This window comes from Bombina bombina, chromosome 3 (genome assembly GCF_027579735.1).
Source record: "Bombina bombina isolate aBomBom1 chromosome 3, aBomBom1.pri, whole genome shotgun sequence".
Taxonomy (NCBI): Eukaryota; Metazoa; Chordata; class Amphibia; order Anura; family Bombinatoridae; genus Bombina; species Bombina bombina.
This window is the reverse complement of record NC_069501.1, coordinates 184,792,795-184,813,743: the sequence shown is the minus strand read 5'-3', so window position 1 is coordinate 184,813,743 and position 20,949 is coordinate 184,792,795. Positions and strand designations below refer to the sequence as shown.

The 20,949-nt window shown below is 36.6% G+C and overlaps 1 protein-coding gene across 1 annotated transcript in view; it reads right to left on the bottom strand.

Annotated features, from left to right (window-relative positions):
- Positions 1-20,949, bottom strand: part of EPHA6 (EPH receptor A6) — a 1,448,913-nt gene that overhangs the window by 630,821 nt on the left and 797,143 nt on the right. The gene's annotated exons all lie outside the window — the stretch shown is intronic.

Below are 20,949 nucleotides of genomic sequence, written 5' to 3'. Positions count from 1 at the left end.
AAAGTATATGCATCATACATAAGAATGCATAATATTTTAAAATTGTAGATAAACTCTCTATTAAGCCCTACCCTATTTACCTAATCAACCCCCATACAGGTATAGGGGTAGTTAGGAGATTAAGGCCTAATACATGGCAACCATTAATAATCACCTAATTACTCTTTTCTATTTGAATTTAAATTTAAAAATGTTCTTATTATTGGATGATTTAAATCAGCAAATAGGGATCAGCCAAGCAGAATTAAGTTCTACCCCTATATATTGGGGTTCCACGCTTCCGGAATTTCAGTGTGCGGCTGCGATTGTATGAAGATGAGGGCTCATATAAGAGAGCAGAAGAAAAGAAGACGCAGAGCGGAGGGGGCGGAAGAGGCCTGCCGGAATCCACCTGCGCCACAAAGATGGGCCCCCAGCATTAAGAACTGAGATGAAGTGGGCCCCAACATCGAAGAAGATGCAGAGTGGAAGCGGTTGAAGAGGTCACCAAAGTTTGCTTCTGCTGACGTGAAGATGGGCCCTCGGTTACAGGAACCAGGATGAAGGAGGTCCAACATTGGACCAAGAGCAGCCGGATTTCCCAATGATGAGTACAAATTTTGGGGTTAGTTAGGGATTTTTTGGGGTTGTTTTTTTACTTTCAGGAATAGGCTTTTTATTTTAACTTTTATTTTCTAGGATAGGTTTTGTAAGGTCGATTTTTTTATTTTGAGATTGTTGGGTGGCTACGCATATTAAAGAGGGGGTTGTAATTTTTAGTTTTTTTTTAAATAGCTGAAATCCCTTTAGGGCAATGCCCTAAAAAAGGCCCTTTTAAGGGCTATTGTATTTTTTTTGTTTTGGGTGGGTTTTTTATTTTATGGGGCATGTAGTTTAGTGTTAGGTATAATGGTGTTTTTATTTATTTTGGATACTGTAGTTTATTATTTTTTGCAACTTAGACTTTTTTTTTTATTGTAACTTAGATTTTATTTTTTTTGTAACTTAGGGGTCTTAGTTTAGAGGGGAGTTAGGTGTTAGGTTAGCTTGCATTTCAAGTATGTGCCAATATAGGGGTTAATTGTTTATTACTTGTGGGTATATGGTGGTATAGGGGTTAATAGGATAGATCTTGAGGTGGGTATGTAGCGGTATTGGGGTTAATAGGATAGTACTTGCAGTGGATATGTGGTGTATAGGGATTAATAGGAAAGTACTTGCAGTGGGTATGTGGCAGTATAAGGGTTAATAGGATAATACTTGCTTTGAGGAATGTTGTGGTATAGGGGGTATAAGAAAAAAACAACTACATATTGCGGTCTAAGGGGACTGTGTTTTCTCTATAAATATACATGTAAATGCTTATATACTGTACATATATATTTTTGTGTTAATATGTGTATATACACATATAAACACACACACACACACACATATATATATATATATATATATATATATATATATATATATATATATATATATATATATATATATGTATATATTCATATATATAGTTAAAATATGCTGGCCAATGCTGAGTGACTTACCCCCTTTGCTGCGCTAGGTTCTGTGCCGTGTCTATCGGCATCAGAACGAGGCTCCCTTTGGAATAAGCACAAAGCTTCCTTGCAATGCGAACGCGAGGTCACGTTCGCATTGCACTCAACTTCAAATACCAGTACTTGCTATTTAGCCCATAATAAAGTCCCAATTAAATAAAGGTGTATGCTTAGTCAAGACTTTCCATTTTTAAAAAGTCTTTTCACAGGCATAGTTGCTCTGAAATAAAGCAGAGATAGAGCTCTCTTAAATGTATGACCATTTTCCAAACATAAGATTACTTACACCGAGAACTCTTATATCTTCATTTAGTATAGTATCCCCTTTTAATCTAGGCATGCAAGCAATCCCTTATTCTTGCGTCCAAACTTACAGCCACTCAAACCGCTACCAGTCTGCTATAGTATAAGGCTTAGTTTGCAGAGGCAAATCGTGGGACACAATCTGGCGGACATGTGGCACACCAAGGTATGAAGGCCCTTAAACACCAAACAGCTGAATACTTGAGCAACGCGTTTCAACTGCAAAGTAGTCTTTTTCAAGCTCAAACTCATGGTGTCCGAGTGTATCATTTATACAGAGCCGGTTAAGGTGGAATTTCATATTCTCTGTAATTTTTATTCATTAGATAAATAATTTAAGATGGACTTATACATTTCTTTAAGAAATAATAAATATCCAAAGAAATGTATACAGTATATTAAAGGGATAGTAAAGTCAAAATACAACTTTCATGATTCGGATAGAGCATGCGATTTAAAACAACTTTCCAATTTATTTCTGTTATCAAATTTGCTTTCTTCTCTTGGTATCTGTTATATTGAATAGTAAAACTAGGAAGGCTCTCAAGAGTTTAGGAATGTGCACGTGTCTTTAGTATGGCAGCAGTGTTTTGCAACATTGTATAACAATGCTATAAATAATGTTGCAAAACACTGCTGCCTTAGAGTACTAAAGATTTGAAAGAGTTAAAGGGATAGTAAACCCCAAAATTTTATTTTATGATTCAGATAGAACATACAATTTTAAACAACTTTCCAATTTACTTCTATTATCAAATTTGCTTCATTATCTTGTTATCCATTGCTGAAGGGACAGCATTGCACTACTGGCAGTTAGCTGAACACATCTAGTTAGCCAATCACAAGAGACAAATGTGTGCAGGCACCAATTAGCAGCAGCTCTCACTAGTGTATGATATGTGCGTATTCATTTTTAACAAGGGATATTAAGAGAACAAAGCACATTTGAAAATAGAAGTGAATTTAAAAGTGTCTTACAATTATATGCTTTATTTGAATCATGCAAGTTTAATTTTGACTTTCCTATCCCTTTAAGGAAGAGAGTGCTGAAAGATATAGATAACCCATCTGCAACTCAGTTAAACCCCTCCTAATATAACTAAAAATGTCAAATTGTAACCAATATGAGGCAGTGCTCAAAGCAAGGATTAGTATTAGTATGATATAACTTAATAGTGATGTATAATCAAAGCTATCATTAAAGGTGATTACCTAGTACATATGCGACTAATAACATGTGTGTTCTGAATCATGAAAGTTTATTTTTACTTTACTGTCCCTTTAAAACATAGGAGATTATAATATCATAATGGTTAATTTGCCAATTTATATAACCGCTCTGGAACATTCATACACTGAGACATCATTACAAAAAAAAATCTAAAATACATTCTTATTTATAAACAATTGATCATAAATTCACATAATAGTAATTAAAAATAGAAATAAAATTAAGATCTCATTGCAATAATAAAAGTTTCAATAAAAAAGTTACTTATTAGGATTAGAATGTTGTTTGAATTTAAATCCTAGAACATTTTTTGTTTTATAAAAAGCAATTTAATTCTAGTTCCTGGTTCAGACCATATGGGTTAAAAGTTTTTAATTCATATATCTATTTTTCTTCATTTTAATAGTTCCTTATGGGAATTGCCCCCCCCCTCCAAAGTAGTTTTAATATTGCTATCCTTAAATAACTAAAACATCTCATATCTGCACCATTATATTGTGCAAAATGTTGTGGGGCAGGGAATTCCTGATTTCTTTCTGAGTCATGATTTTCCTACGGATAGAATATGTTCGCGGATACAATCTCTGAAGGGGTCTTTCAGACTCCACCACGTATTGTTTACCAAAATAACACTGGATCATATAAACCACATTTCTATCCTTACATTTAATCATATCCTTAATAGGATATAATTTAACTGTAATGCGAAAGTAAGGGTTGGGCCTTTTTTGAACTTTTGCATGCTTTGCACATATGGCAGGGAAAGACCTCTCTCACTTCTTCACCTCTTAAATCTACCTGTGTTTGTGACTTCAGGACTTAGGAGGCATATCAAAAGTAATTTTATTTAGGGAGCGTGGGGCAAGAACACTGTGATGAGAGCAGGATGTGATGTCACTAGTATGTGGGCGGGGCTTAGGTCCGGTGTCTGTGTCGCAGTTAGTTTTAGTACAATCAACCTGACTAGATGTGTATTGTTATGCTCTGCAATAAAATAGAGTTTTACCATCATTGCTGTGTCCTGCATATGTCCTGCATCTCATGACATGGTGTCAGAAGTTCTGGACTGCGCTTCTGTTCCTGATCGATTGCAATGTCAAAGTTTACCCCACCTGAGCCTTTTGACTTTTCTCAGCCTGCAGCTTGGCACACATGGCGTCAGCGGTTTCAGCGCTTCAGGATTGCATCCAAACTGAACAAGGAGAGTGGTGAAGTACAAGTTAATTCTCTTTTATACTCCATGGGGAAAGATGTAGAGCCAGTGTTCAATGCTTTTACTTTCCAAGAAGGGGAAGAAGTTAACTTTGATATAGTTATGGATAAACTCAGTGCCCACTTTGTGCCCAAAAGAAATGTGATTCATGAGAGAGCTTGTTTTCACAAACGTAATCAGCGTGTGAGAGAATCTGTGGAGTCATTTGTGCGCAGCCTGTATGAATTAGCTGAATTCTGTGAGTTTGGTGTTGCTAAAGAAGAGCAAATCAGAGACAGAATAGTTATTGGAATTGCAGATGCTGAAGTCTCCCTGAAGCTGCAGTTAGAGCCTGATTTAACGTTAGACGGGGCTATTAGGATGGCCCGCCAGAGTGAACTGGTGAAAAAGCAAAGTGCTGATCTGAGGTCTGAGAGTATTGTGGATGAAGTGCAACAGTCTAGGAAAATTACTAGTGAAAGGCACAGTGTGAGCGGTAGATCTAAAGTACTGGAAAGGCCTAGAAGAGGATGGTGCTACCGGGCTCATGATCAGAGTGCTATATGCCCGGCCAGAGATAAAAGATGCAGAAAATGTAACAGAATAGGCCATTTTGAAGTGGTGTGTAAAACTGAATACATTAAGGAGATGCAGGTGGACAGTGACCAGGAGGGTCAGGAAGTGTCTTTTGTGGGGTCTGTTGTGGAACGGACAAGCTCAGAGGAAGATTGGAAAGTTACTTTTACTTATGGATGTACCATTAATTGCAAAGACAAGAAGAAATCTTGCAAGAAAGGGGATAGGCCTGTCAGGCTCTAAGTATATATTTTAAACAACCCACTGGTTTAGATTATCAGCACAAGATGGTAATTCATGGAAAAGAGCAATGCTCTATGTCAGGGAGTAACTAGAACCCCATATATCCAATTTGGAACTTAGAATGAAGTTAAAATTGTCTCAGAAAACCATTCATACTGACAAAATCTTTATTAAGAGACAAAGGATAAAGTCCAGCAGGACTCAGACAAACATTCACACATACACTGGTTAAAAATAGCTCAAGCTCGTTTCTTAATTAAAGAGAATGCAATGTATGGCGTGTGAAATAGAAATAGTATTTAAATAGTAATCTCTGCAAGTGGAATTCTTAAGGATATCTAATATGAGCAAATGTTGAAAGATTCCTAAAATTATAATGTGCAGAATAACTGTTCTACAGTAAATGGTGGACCTTTGGATGGTGTGTACAGGGAATATAGCTAGGATATATATATATGTAGCTTATTTAATTTTAGCATTCAGGGTGTCATAAGGTTCAGTAGTTTGTGCACTTATGGTGAGCACAGGGTAGCGCTTAATATCACTAAGATGAATTGATTGTATTACAATATAACTGAAGGCTTGAATTCAGCAATGTTGTTCAGAGATAATATAGATGATATATGCAAAAAAATGGTGAACACCAAATAGCATTCGATTATCTCAGAGATCAATTAAATAAATTGCAATATGACTGGGAGCTTTCAGCAATGTTGCTCAGAGAGAAAATATATTTTAGGTCTGACCTAAGCGGTATTTTGTGACCCAATATTCTCAATGGTTTAACTGGTATGTGCGTGCTCACTAATGGTTACATTTGTATATTTTGATACATATTAGCACAGCTGAAAATATAAATCAATATCTAATGTCTCCCAGTTATAAAACATATATATGCTAGGCTGCACTGTTGTTGTAACTTTGGTTAATACCGGGTTACCATAACATGTATATACAGGTATTTAGGTAATGTACCACAGGTTTTATAACCTATATATTAGTATCATAGATTTTGGTTAACCTATTCCTTTAGTTTTGATATTAAAGTGAGCCTAGCGCAAATATCAAGTTGCCACCTTAGTTGCCAAACATATATGGGTTAATGTATTATTGAATATCAGTTATACAAATTTAGCGAAGTAAGGAAACTCTCATAACCCCTGGCTGAAGTAAGCCTCTTCTATAGCGGAGGCTGTTATTAATATTACTTCTAGCTAATAACACTCAAACGTTCATATCTTGATCTACAAAAGTCTCTACTATATCGGAGACTGTATTACTGTTAGTCTGCTCCAATTTCACACACGCATATATTCAATAAGTATTAGAAAGTATATTAGCGAGCGAGCGGCTAAAAGCAGTGAGGTACTATGACCTCGTGAACAATGCCCCTGACGCGCGTTTCACATAACGCTTCTTCTCTCGCTTCTACAAATGTCCATAGTCCTGGTGGCTGCATTGATTGTGTGGGGAAATTTCTTGCCAGCTGTGAGTACAAATAGAGGAAGTTCACCATGTGGGTGCATGTGATCCGAGGTCAGTGTGTTAACAGTTTATTGAGCAGAAAAGCAGCCTGTGACTTGGGCCTCGTGGCCAGAGTGAATGAGATCTCTGAAGATATGTTTGGCGAGTTGGGCCTACTGAACTGCAAACCTGTCCGTATAGCACTTAAAAGTGACGCAGTCCCATACAGTATTTCTACTCCTCGTAGAATTCCGTTCCCGCTCATGCCTCAAGTGGAGAAAGAGCTCATGCGCATGAAGTCTATGGGGGTTATTGAAGAGGTTGTTGAAGCAACTGATTGGTGTGCCCCCATTGTTCCAGTTGCAAAGAAAAACGGAAAGGTGCGCATCTGTGTGGACCTGAAAAGGTTGAATGAGGCAGTGAAGAGGGAGAGATTTGGAAGATATAGCCCCGAAGTTGGCTGGGGCGAAGTTCTTTTCCACATTAGACGCTTCTAGCGGCTTTTGGCAGATCCCCCTGGATCCAAAGTGCCGCAAACTGACTACCTTTATCACACCGGTAGGTCGGTTCTGCTTCTGCAGACTCCCCTTTGGGATATCCTCCGCTCCTGAAATCTTTCAAAGGGAAATGAGTTCTCTCCTGAGTGGCCACGTGGGCACAGCGGTCGTCATGGACGACATTCTAGTGTATGGGTCTACAGTGGAGGAGCATGATCAGCGTTTGAGTTGTGTGTTGCAGGCTATCAAAGAGTCTGGGCTGAAGCTGAATAAAGAAAAATGTCATTTTAGGAAAACTGAATTATGCTACTTTGGGCATATCATCAACGGGGATGGCATCAAGCCGGACCCTGAGAAAATTCGGGCTATTGAACAGATGAAAAGCCCTTCTGATGTACATGAGCTGAGACAGATATTGGGCCTTGTAAATTACGTGGGCAAGTTTCTTCCAGATTTATCTACAGTTTTACACCCTATCACAGAGTTGCTTAAGAAAGATGTTGCCTGGGTCTGGGGACCCTCACAGGAAAAAGCGTTCCTGCATGCCAAGTCACTGCTGGGGTCTGCCCCAGTGCTGGGGTTCTACGACCCTTCAAAAAAAGACTGTGGTTAGTGCTGATGCAAGCAGTTATGGGTTGGGGGCTGCACTCCTGCAGCTGAATGACAACAAACTACAGCCCATCGCCTACTGTTCCCGCACACTGACGGCTGCGGAGTCAAAATACGCTCAAATTGAGAAAGAGTGCCTGGCTGCAGTTTGGGCCTGTGAGAGCGCTTTCAGCGTTATCTAGTGGGTTTGGAGAAATTTAGTCTGGAAACTGACCACAAACCGCTAGTCCCTCTAATCAATTCTTATGACATTGACAAAACACCCTTGAGATGCCAGAGACTTTTAATGAGACTGCTCAGGTTCAATGTTCAGGCAGTGCATGTGCCGGGGAAACAACTGGTTGTGGCAGATACACTATCCAGGCTCCCGCTGGCTGCTGCTGAAGAATCCTCCACGGAATTGGATGTGAAAGTGTATGTTGATTCAGTTCTGGCCTCTAAGTCCATTTCTTCAAGGAAACTGGAAGAGATAAAGAAAGAGACATATTTGGACACAGATCTGCAAGAAGTTATAAGGTACATAAAAGATGGCTGGCCCGAGAGCCGGGCAGCCTGGATGTCTTTAAATGCTTACCAGCCAGAGAGGTCGCAGCTCACAGAGCTGGAGGGGTTGGTGCTGTTCCAAGACCGCATTGTAATTCCTGTCAGCATGAGGAAGGAGATGTTAAACAGGATTCACGATGGCCACTTAGGCATTACAAAGTGCAGTGAAAGGGCAGTTCAAACAACAAAATTCATTCTAAAGCAATCTGAGCCGTACCTAGCCCTCTTGTCATACAGGGCGACGCCCATTCAAGCCACCGGGTTTAGCCCGGCACAGCTGATGCTAGGACGCCAGATTCGCACCACTTTACCCTCAGTGGGTGTCTTCAAGCCGCCTGGCCCTGTCCCTCGGGACGAAGTCCTTAGGAGGGATTAAGAGGCCAAAAAGGGTTATCGTTTCTTCTACGACAGGAGACATTCTGTCAGGCCTTTACAGGAACTGAAAGCGGGCCAAAGTGTCAGAATTAAACTGGATGATGAGAAGAAATGGAAGACGCCTGCTACGGTAGTGGGCCGCTCTCCAGAACCAAGGTCTTACACAGTCCTTACAGAGGGAGGGATGGTTACACGCCGTAACCGAAGACATCTTCAGCCTGTACCTGAGAGTCTGGAACCGGATCCCTCAGTACCACCGCCGGTGGGATCCCCTGTTCTAAGAGAGGTGCCTTCCCCTCAGCAAGATCACAGCGGGGATATATCTTTGCCTCCAGCAGACTCTTGTTCACCATCTTCTGTATCAGAGGACAGTTCATGCAAAGTTACATCAAGCGGAAGAGTGGTGAAACTTCCGGCCCGATACAGGGACTGACTTTAGCTAGAACAGTGACCGGAAGTATGGGCAGAATAATCCCATGGTCACTGTGGACTAGGGTAGTCTACCCCGATGTCCAAGTCAGGATGTAATTTATTTGTTCATGTTTTCTAATCTATCTGTTTTTATAATGTTCAAAAACAAAAATGTTGTTGTATACCCTGTTGGTGTACCTTGTTATTTATTATATGCAAATGTATGCTTTGCCTTTGAAAAAGGGGAAGATGTGATGAGAGCAGGATGTGATGTCACTAGTATGTGGGCGGGGCTTATGTCCGGTGTCTGTGTTGCAGTTAGTTTTAGTACAATCAACCTGACTAGATGTGTATTGTTATGCTCTGCAATAAAATAGAGTTGTACCATCATTGCTGTGTCCTGCATATGTCCTGCATCTCATGACAAACACTACTTACACAAAACCTAGAGGTGTTTATTAATCATCTCTTGCTTTTGTGTAAAATGTGTGCTTGTCCCATGCTCCCTAGCTGGTTTTAACCAATTTGCAATTTTGCTTTTTGGTCTCTCTAGTGAGGGTGGGACAAAGTATAATATTTACCAAAAAGTAGGGCTGGATAATCTTAAATATTAACACAATACACAACGTTCCATTATGTACTGGGAGCTTAACATTTACCATTAGTATCCTATTTCCTGCTCCAAAGTATAAAATAAAATGTGTGCTCAAAATACTAAAAGAAGTGCACTTCTGTGAGTACAGAATCCAACAGATGGCACAGTATAAGAAAACATAGTGTTCTTGAAAGCAGCTAAATACATTTGTACGGTTATCTCATCAGAATATGTATTTTTGTCTCATAGTTGCATTTTTCTCTCTCTTGACTGAGGCTGGTTGTTGATCCCTTAGGTATTATATAAGATCAGGCCAAATGGCATATTTTAAATTGGGTAATTTTCCTTGGTACAAAAGAAAAGTTACAGAATCACATTACATGAGATTGCATTCTGTTTTCTGGAGATTTTGCATCAACTTGGTCACACTTTATTGGATATTACTTAATTCAATTCATACTACCAACCTCTAGGGACTTAGAAGGCCGTTTAAATAATGACTATTTTATTAATAATTTCACGGTGCACATTTTCCGTGTAAAAAGGTGTGTGTATTTCTACAGATTGAAAAATAAATACTTAATAAGGTATATCAAATACAGGAATAGTTATATTAAGCATCTAATAAATAAGATAAAACAATCTAAATATATAAATAAACAATGATCAAGAAAAAAATATGACAAGAAATGTATGAGACTTACAGTAAAGATAACTCAATATTTTTTACAAAGTCTTTAATTGTTTATGTATCACGTGTAGGGTTGCCAACTTTTCTGGAAAAAATAGCAGCCATGGTCATAAGCATACATTTACATAAATAATTATACATCATATATCAGGAACTAAAGTAGCTAGGACTGATTTTAAATGATCATTGGTTTATAATTAGATTCCAACACACTTCGAAGAAGTTTCACCAAGAGATCATCTTTTTTCTATATTATTCTTTATTTTCAGTTTTGAGTTGAACCTCAAAATTACCTGGCATGTTGGTAAAAACAGGCTAAGTGACAACAATAAATATATATGTGGGTAAGAATAAAAAATACATTAAATGTAAGGGGATATAAAACAACATTTTTCTCTATTCCATCTAGAAGAGAATTTATTAAATGTATTTAAAGGGACTGTCAACTCTAAAATAGTTATTGTTGAAAACGATAGATAACACTTTACTACCCATTCCCCAGCTTTGAACAACCAACACTGTTATATTAATATACTTTATAACATTTAAATCTCTAAATGTCTGCCTGTTTCTAAGCCACTACAGACAGCCTCTTATCACATGCTTTTTTATTTGCTTTTCACAACAAGAGACTGCTAGTTCATATGGGCTATATAGCTAACATTGTGCTCTCTCCTGTCATCTTGTGGATGATACTGCACTAATTGGCTTAAATGCAAGTCATCAGATAATAAAGAAATAGCCATGTGATCAGGAGGCTGTCAGAAGATGCTTCGATACAAGATAATCACAGAGGTAAAAAGTATATTAATATAACTGTGTTGTCTGTGCAAAACTGGGGAATGGGTAATAAAGGAATCATCTATCTTTTTAAACAATATACATTTTGGAGTTGACTGTCCCTTTAAATGCTTTATTTATTTAAATAAAAAAAAACTAAACAAAACACAAAATACAGGTTTTCCTGTGCTGAATAAAATCAAATTTTAATGGTGTTGTCTTTATCAGCCAATGAGCCTTAGAGTCTCTGGACAAAGTATTAATGTATTCAGACAGATTACACGTTCAGCTGGTACGGTAATGAATTACACAACTGCAGAAAAATCTTGTAATTAAAATGTTGTCCATGTCCGTTTAATTCTTCCCTCCCCACCTTCTGAGGCAGAGCTCCAGCAGCCTATGAGTTGTTGCAGAGCGTCCCCTGATTTTATGACTGTTTCTTTTTTATGTATGAATATTTTTTTGCTATTACACCACAGCAGTTTGGTTATGGCTTCCTTGCTCTTCATTAGGCATGGCCAAGTGGGGCCCAAGTGCCACAAGCAGTCCTCTGCAATAGCAGTTGTGGCCCCAGGAAAAAGCAGAACTAAATGTGTGTTTCGGGGTGACCACAACTTAAAAGAGCAGACATATAATATCCTGTAACATTACTTATGTCTGGTCCATGACAACTACATATTTTTTAAGGAAGTATATGATTTTTGTCTGTTTTTTTCCTATGAGCCCCTTAAAGGGACAGTCTACAATATAATTTTTATTCTTTTAAAAGATAGATAATCCCTTTATTACCCATTCCCCAGTTTTGCATATCCAACACAGTTATATTAATATACTTTTTTACCTCTGTGATTACGTTGTATCTAAGCATCTTCTGACAGCCTCCTGATCACATCACTTTTTATTTATTATCTATTGACTTGCATTTAGTACTGTGTTGTGCTAACTCTTAAATAACTCCTGTGGCGTGAACACAATGTTAGCTATATGGCCCACATGAACTAGCAGTCTCCTGTTGTGAAAAGCAAATAAAAAAGCGTGTGATAAGAGGCTGTCTGTAGTGGCTTAGAAACAGGCAGACATTTAGAGGTTTAAATGTTATAAAATATATTAATATATCAATGTTGGTTGTGCAAGGCTGGGGAATGGGTAGTAAAGGCGTTGTCTATCTTTTTAAATGGACATTGAACCCAAATTTTGTGTTTCTTGATTCAGATAGAGCATGTAATTTTAAGCAACTTTCTAATTTACTCCTATTATCAAATTTTCTTCATTCTCTTGGTATGTTTGTTTGAAAAGCAAGAATGTAAGTTTAGATGCCGGACCATTTTTGGTGAACAACCTGGGTTGTCCTTGCTGATTGGACAGCACCAACAAACAAGTGCTGTCCATTGTCTGAACCAAAAATATGCTGGCTCCTTAACTTCTTTTTCAAATAAAGATAGAATGAGAACGAAGAAAAATTGATATAAGGATTACATTAGAAAGTTGATTAAAATTGCAAGCTCTATCTGAATCATGTAAGAAAAAATTTGGGTTCAGTGTCCCTTTAATCAATAACAATTTTAGGGTAGACTGTTCCTTTAAGATTTCTAAAATATTGATCTGCTGCCTTCGTGTGTTGCCCATCACGGGTCTAGATCATAATCTAAAAGCCTATATACTGTCAGATAAAGACATTAGGTGTCAGACCTGCTAATGACTTTATATATTTAGAATAAATGCATTTTAACAATTCCTGTCAACTCATCATCAACACAATTTTCAGTTTTTATGACAACACGAACAATAGTGTCCTTTAGGGATATGTACTTGTATCTTTGTTCTTCAATTTATTTATCCTACAAATGATTCTGACAACAAGAACAGAACCACATGATGAAATTGACAAAAACAGCAACCTGGTTTCTTCATGCTGCCAAAGGATAAAGCACAATAGTGTTAAATGTTCCTTTAAGTTGTCTGTACAGTCAGGGATCAGTGAGTAATAAAATGGTGGGTGTCTATTAATATTTAAAGATGATGTGTTGTGACCATGTAGTAATCAGTGGTATATATGATAAGGTACTGTCAGTGGAGTTGCTGGGCCACAGGTGAGATTTTGGCCTCTTATCATCCAAAAAAATCTAGTTGTTTTCACCCCAAATATACAAAAAAGCACACATATACACAATATCTCAGACCACATACCCTGTGATACCTATCCTATGCACTCTCAAAGATACATAATAATTTGACTGAGCCACCAGGTAGGCCAATTGTATCTGCTATGGGATCGCTATTCAAACCTCTTGCAATATTTGCAGCCATTCGTCAAACAGATTAACTCATATCTATGCAATTCTATACAATTGATTCAACTTTAACAATGAATGGATGATATTAGGAAAGATGAATTATTAATAACTTTAGATGTCAACAGTCTCTATACTGTAATACCACGTTAGAAGGGACTGGATGTAGTGGAATGGTCACTCAATAGATCCCCTATGTGGGACCACCATCTGAATTCCTTAAAAAAATACTCAGACAATGCTTGGAACTTAATTATTTCAGGTTTGAGAATCAGTTCTTGGGAACACCGGACATTAGGGCTGTTTAGCTTGGAGTGATAGATCATCTATGGTCTAATGAAATATGCCATGTAACATAAAGACTGCTTTATTTTGCCATTTCTTGTAATATAATATTTTTCATGGTTCTTCACTTTTATGGGTCTTTGAATATGTGTCTGTAAATGCTACAGAACTAGATGCATATACAATGTATACTGTGTGTTTAATGCTCTATATTTCTCAACAAACTTTAGATGTCTGGGCCAGCGGCTCTTATGTAATGTTTAACATGCTTAATAATTACGCTTGTTTTAGCTATGTTAATATCTCTTTTACTCTGTACTCTCAACAGATCAGTTTTTCTGGTAAACATGTGTATAAGTACTGCTATAGCTAAAATCTGACCTCCGGTCTGCAGTGAGAAATGTGCTACTGATCCTATTTAAAAAGCTGCTATAAGGAGTGTGTATACATAAGACTACTACTCTGAGGTTATACTTGTCGACTATGCCCCCAGTCCCAGAAAATACCTATGCACAGTGACTGGGATGTGGCTAAGTATGCAAATGTGTGTTATTTTACATGGGGATGCCTTATGAATACTAAAAGTAGTTCCATAATGTATCAGCAGCATATCCTTGACATGGATTGGATTTGCAATTTCCCAGACCCGGTGATGTTAGACTGTTACATTTTATATTTGAACAGTGCAAGGTTTATAGGTTTTGTGGTGCTGTATATATCTTGTATATACAGTGTGTATATATATATATATATATATATATATATATATATATACACACACACACAGTATATATATATATATACACACACACACACACACAGTATATATATATATATATATATATATATATATATATATATATATATATATATTTATATATATATAAAGATAAGATGAGATAAATCTGCCAGATTCCAGGTCATCTTCTCTGATGAGTCCAATTTTCAGCTTGGTCATCTAATGGTTAGATGGGGACCTGGGGAGGTTTACAAGCCACAGTGTCTTGCACCCACTGTGAAATTTAGTCGAGGATCAGCGATGATCTGGGGGTACTTTCTTTGTGAAGTACGCATGAGTTAAGCATATACAAGGTTATCCTGGAAGAAAACATGCTTCTCCTTCTGCTCTTACAATGTTCCCCAATTCTGAGAACTGTTTTTTCCAGCAGGACAATGCTCGATGCCACACAGCCAGGTCAATCAAGGTGTGGATGGAGGACCACCAGATCAAGACCCTGTCCTGACCAACTCAATCTCCAGACCTGAACCCCATTGAAATCCTCTTGTATGTGAACAAGAGGAAGGTGGATGGTCACAAGCCATCAAACAAAGCCAAACTGCTTGAATTTATGGGCCAGGTGTTTCATGAAGTCACCCAACAGCAATGTGAAAGTCTGGTGGAGAGAATGCCAAGACGCATGAAAGCTGTGATTTAAAATCATGGTTATTCCACCAAATATTGATGTCTGGACTCTTGCTAAGTTAAACCATTAGTATTGTGTTGTTTGTTGTTACTTTTACTCAGGTAAGTCTTATATATATATATATATATATATATATATATATATATATATATATATATATATATATATATATATACGTAAGTCATTATATTATTTCATGTCTTTATTTGTAGAACAAAATACAAAGTAATTTCTTCCTTCAAGCATAGATCACAACTACAAATGAAGGGATCTTTTTATATAGAATTAGGCAGGCACAGAGGTATCACACCTTAAATAGATACCTTAAAACATAAAGCACTTCAAGCAAATGTTTATTTGCTTTAAATGTTTTTTTCTGTAAAATTATATGTAACCTTTAAGAAAAATACCAGGCATGTTTTTCCAGCACTACTTGGGTTACAAAAAAAGGTACTCTGAAAAAGGAGTCAGAAGTTAAAAAATGTCATCCCATATAAGCATGTGTGATTAGCAATGACTGCAATAGGTCCTTCAGTCAGTGAATTGATGAAAATGAAGACATAAGTTTCTTCGAAGTTCACTATAAATATTGAAGGAATTATAGCTAATTGGATTCTGAGGAAATGGTAATGAAACGCTGAATGTTATCTGCACCATTAAAGGTGCATTCACTCTTACAAACAGCTGTTAAAATTCCTTTCTTAGATAATAATTACTCAGTCTTTTTTCATTTCACGCTCAGTTCTTCTGTTTACTAAACTGCACTTTACCTTATATGTAGCTTCTCTATCCAGCCATTGTTTCATTAATTCCTTAAGGAGGACTACCAATTATCATAATGCTATTAAGTGGTAACTGACTTGTATACATAAATACCTAAGCTCCAGTGTTCTAAGAAAGTTTTTTTCAGTTTACACTTCCCTTAAAAAAAACCTGAATATTTGTTATGTGTCCTCTTTCCTTTCAAACTATTATGTTAAAAATGGGAACTCTTAGTTATAGAACAATCTTTTTATTGCCAGTATTTTATTTTACTATATGTGATTTTTAATCCAAACATGTAAGTTGCTATAAGATAGCTGCTATTAAAAAATCTCTTATAAATAAAAAGAGAGAAGCGCTCAACCTGGGAACGAACAATAGCATAATAGCTTGTTCTATGGCTAGTTACCACCCAAAAAGCAGCCTCTTTTTGCTCAACATGTGCCTTTCACAGAGAACTTTCCTGAAGCATATCAGTCTGATCCTGACTTCACAGTACAGTCCAGCCCTGAAATACCAGGCAATCCCTCTCTGAACGAGAGAAACAGCAGTTCAGTTTGTTATTACATAATAATTGCTGTTCATTAAACTATAATAACTCCTGATAATTCCTAGATTCTGACTGACCTTACTTCACTGCTTATACCCTAATGGCTCACTGATTTCACCACAAATACTCATAATGGCTGACCTGTTACTATGCTCATGGTGACTTCCTCCATCAAAAAAAATATAACTGACCTTTTCTTTCCCTCCACTGCAACATGTCCCCTAATAGCTGACTAGATCTTTCAAAAATATTTTTAATTGTTATATTAAGTCCTAGCTCTTCAGTCTGAGGTCTTATAATGGATCTGTTACAAATTCCCACTTAGGGCCTGATGACCAAATTCTCCTGCTTGGAGATAAATTGTAGTGCAGTCTTCACATGGGCTGAACTCACTGAATGCTCAAAGAAAAGGGGCAGAACTCTCTAGCACTGTGAGATCACTCTCATTTCTGTATCTGAAAGAGAGACAATCCCTGTGCAATATATAACTGCATGATATGAGAATTTTGTTACACTTACCCTTGATGCATTATATTTTATATTATTTTACACTTCAGATTGGGTCCTTTCAGTATTATTACTTTTTAGCTTTTCTCTTTCTATTTTATATTTAATACACGTAGCTTTAGATCCAGCAGGGATTTTACAAATTCAGATTTTGTACTGAAAGTTTCTGTGTTACTTTAATAAATTAGGATCATACTTTGTATATTTCTCTGTAATCTTTTACAATTTACATTGCACTTTGTATTTTCTCTATTGAAAAAAAAACAGAGCTTCAGAAAGTGGGAGGGGCAAGGGGAGTTCACTGGGTTGAAGAGGGGAGTTCCCAGGGTATGTCTGAAGCGCTCTCACAAGTCTTGTAAAATGCTGTAAGTAGTTTAAACAAGCTGGTCTCACTGAATTATCTCACCAGCTGTATGCAGGTGAAGTTTGCTCAACATTCACAATACACTTATTTAATTGGCAGAAAAGTAATATATACTAAACTATAGGCAAAAGCAAGTTACATTGTAGTGAAAACATTTAAGTTTAATTTGTAATTGATGCAAACTGAGCAATTATTTGAGCCCCAGGTGTTCTCCAGTTATTGACTCTCTCCCCTGTGAAATTCTGTATCCCATTATATTCTATGGAAGACATCTCACATCTCTTTGAAACTTCCAGGAACTGCCCTTTCTCTTACAGAATTCATGAGTCCAGTCCCTGTGATATTTTCAAAATGCAGATTTTGCTATACTTATCCAAGAGGCATTCCTTGCATTTCTTTCTGTGAAGGAGAGCCAAGCTCAGTACAATGACATGACAGTTCTATGGCATTTACACTTTGTGCTTTGAATTCTATATTAATTACATGTCAGATTACATTTTATTACATTTAACATTTGAACTTTCTATTTTGTATTTTATTTTGTATACAGCAGTGTATTTAGGTTTGGGATTTTACAGATGCTTTCACAGATAACTAACAAATTAGGATCATACTATGTATATTAATGTGTATATTTTACAAATTGCATTGCACTTTGCATTTATTCTATTTAAAATAAACTAAAAAACTTTCTATGGGCCAGATAATCACACTTTTTCTTGTTTGGAGAGAAATTATCATGCAGACTTTACAGGGCTTGAACTCACTGGATTTTCTTAGAAAAAGGGTGGAACCTAGAAGTTCCAGAGAGACGAGAATGCCTTCTATAGAAAGTAATGCAGCACTCTGGGGTACAAAATTTAACACAGGAGAGAAAAGGTAACTGGAGAACACCTGTGGCTGATATAAAGGCTCAGTTTACATCAATAACAAATTAAACCAAAATGTTTTCAGTACAATTTAATTTGCCTTTGCCTATATTTTAGTATATATTACTTTTCTGTTAGGGAATATCCCTTTAAAAGCATGGGCATAATTCTTAAATTAATACATTTACTAGATTCTCCCATATTCCCTAATTGTAAATGTCTCATGGGTGACCAGTGAGGAAAAAAAAGTCCTTTTAATGGGTCTTTGTCTGTTCAGCAGCCTTTTTTTCATGTTTTACACAGTTTCTTAAATATAAAAGAATAGTAATTTTCTGTTTAGTTATATTGTTACAATTGTATATAAGAACAACTTGCTAGTACATGAGTCGGTGTTGTTTTTGCATATGGGTAAGTAACATGTTAACAATGCACCACCTTAAGTGCTAGAAAAGAGTTGACCACATCTTTTATTTTAGCCAATTTGATTTTAGTGGATTTTTTAAATAGATGTTCTGTGTCCAATAGCAGATAGGCTATGACTACGGCTGTGGCCAAAGCAAGTAAGCCTGCTGACATATGACGTATTTTAATGTATAGTTTAAATAAAGTGAACTTTTAACTTTCATTTGGGATGGATTCTTGTTTGTTTCCAATAGTTTATTGCCAGTTTTCTGTCCTGCATATTTTGCTGGCTGCTTTAGATTGGCCCCGGTTGGGTATTGGAGTTGTGTACCATGTGACTATAACACTGTATGCAAAAGTTGGAGATAGTTGGGGCAGCTGAAGTGAAAACAGCAGTGGGTGTGAGGCCTTCCAGGTGGTGGAAGATGTGCCATGCTTGGGTATAATGTAAGAAGCCTCCCTGCCAAGAGAACCGAAATATACCGGGCTTATCCCAAAGGACTTCCCTTGAGTGAGTACCACCACTATGCTTGGCGATATCTTTACTACTTCTGCGTATTGATGTTAACAGACACCGAGATTTATGAGGGCCAATCTATGTATATAACAATTATTTTTATTATCTGAATTTTGAGTATATCTGGGGATCTGGTTTATTTCTTTTTTTGCCTATTCATTTAGGTCCACAGAAACTACACCCTGAATTGCCTACACCTGTTACAGATTGCTTAGCCCAGCAACTTGGCCATTCTACCTCACAATTGGTTGGTCCTGTACCTTTACTTTTCCCTTTAGTGACACAGGCCACGACTTCTTAAACCGACTGTCATGCATGCAAATAGCATAAATATTTCACATAAGCATTTTCTGACAAAACATGACTTTTTGCAGTTCAACATATCTCGTTCATATTTATAGCAAATGAGATACCAATTAAAAAAACACAAAGCATAAATTACCATTAACTCACGTCTCAGCATGATACACAGCAATATTTACAGTATGCATTTTTTTCTCACTATGTCCAATGTAAGATAATGAAGACTACAATAACCTTGAGTATATCACAGCTTATTAGATAGATATTTTAGTTAGCAAGATTTCATCATATGCACACACGATTTGCAAAACAAACAGTTTTTATATAGCTTGGGAGTAATGCATGAGGATAATGAAAACATATACCAATAACATAAAAAATAATTAGCTAGACAATTTAGATTGAACACAGTATTTGTTTAGAAGATCTTGCACACGTCAACACACCTATATAATATATAAGCAGATGTATAAAAAAGAATCAAGTGCATTGACAGTTTAATAAAACAGTAATACTTTGTAATTTCTCTACTGAATATTTTTAAAGATTTTTTTTATGCAGTAAATCAATTTTCTGTTGAAATAACCAGAATCACTAGAATAAAACTGTTTTTTTTGTTCAAGATTTAATGAGACATTGTTACTTTGCATTGATAGAAGTGAGATGAAATATTATAAATTAAGAAATATTGGAAGAAAAGCTAGGTCAATTATAGGGACGGTCTAAAGCTAGCTATGATCAGTGGTGCAACAATAGCATACTGTAATCTGAATTATTACAGTATGCTATTGTTGCACCACTGATCATAGCTAGCTATGTGCTTAAAGTGATTGTAAAGTTTAATCAATCAAAGCCCAGTATCTAAAAATACTCTTAAAAACAGGGGCATTTTAATTAAGTAAAATTTACAAACACGCCGATCCTCTGCCCTCATTTTCTTCTGTATTTTGCAGATCGATGATGAATACGGCTTCCTCCAATCGTTGCATGCCCCCATTAGCGTCCAGCTCTTGGGGCACGCAATGATTAGAGGAAGCCGGATTACTCATCGACATATATTAAAGTGCCCCTGTTTTTAAGAGTATTTTAGATACTTTAATTGATTAAACATTAAAAGCACTTTAACTTCTACAAAGGGTTCTTTCATAATTCAGATATAGCCTAGCATTTTAAACAATATACTATTATCAACTTTACTTTGTTTTCATGATATCCTTTGTTGAATGAGCAGCAATGCACTACTGGGAGCTAGCTGAACACACTGAATGAGCCAATGAAAAGAGGTATGTATGCACATCTACCAATCAGAAACAAGATCCCAGTAATGCATTGCTGCTCCTGAACCTATTAGGTATTCTTTTAAACAAGGGATACACAGAAAACAAAACCAATTAAATAATAGAAGTAAAATGGAACTTGGATTTAAATTGCATGCTCTAGAAATGTGGGTTTCATGTCTCTTTAAACATATACTGTAGGTAAATTTACACTTGAGAGCAAGCATTGGAGCTTCTGAGAAAAATAACCAGGAACTGCAATGCTTCACTCTTTTGTACCTTTAAATATATATAATTGCAATCTAACCATTAAAAAGAGAAACAAATGACAGTTTTTTTGACCATGT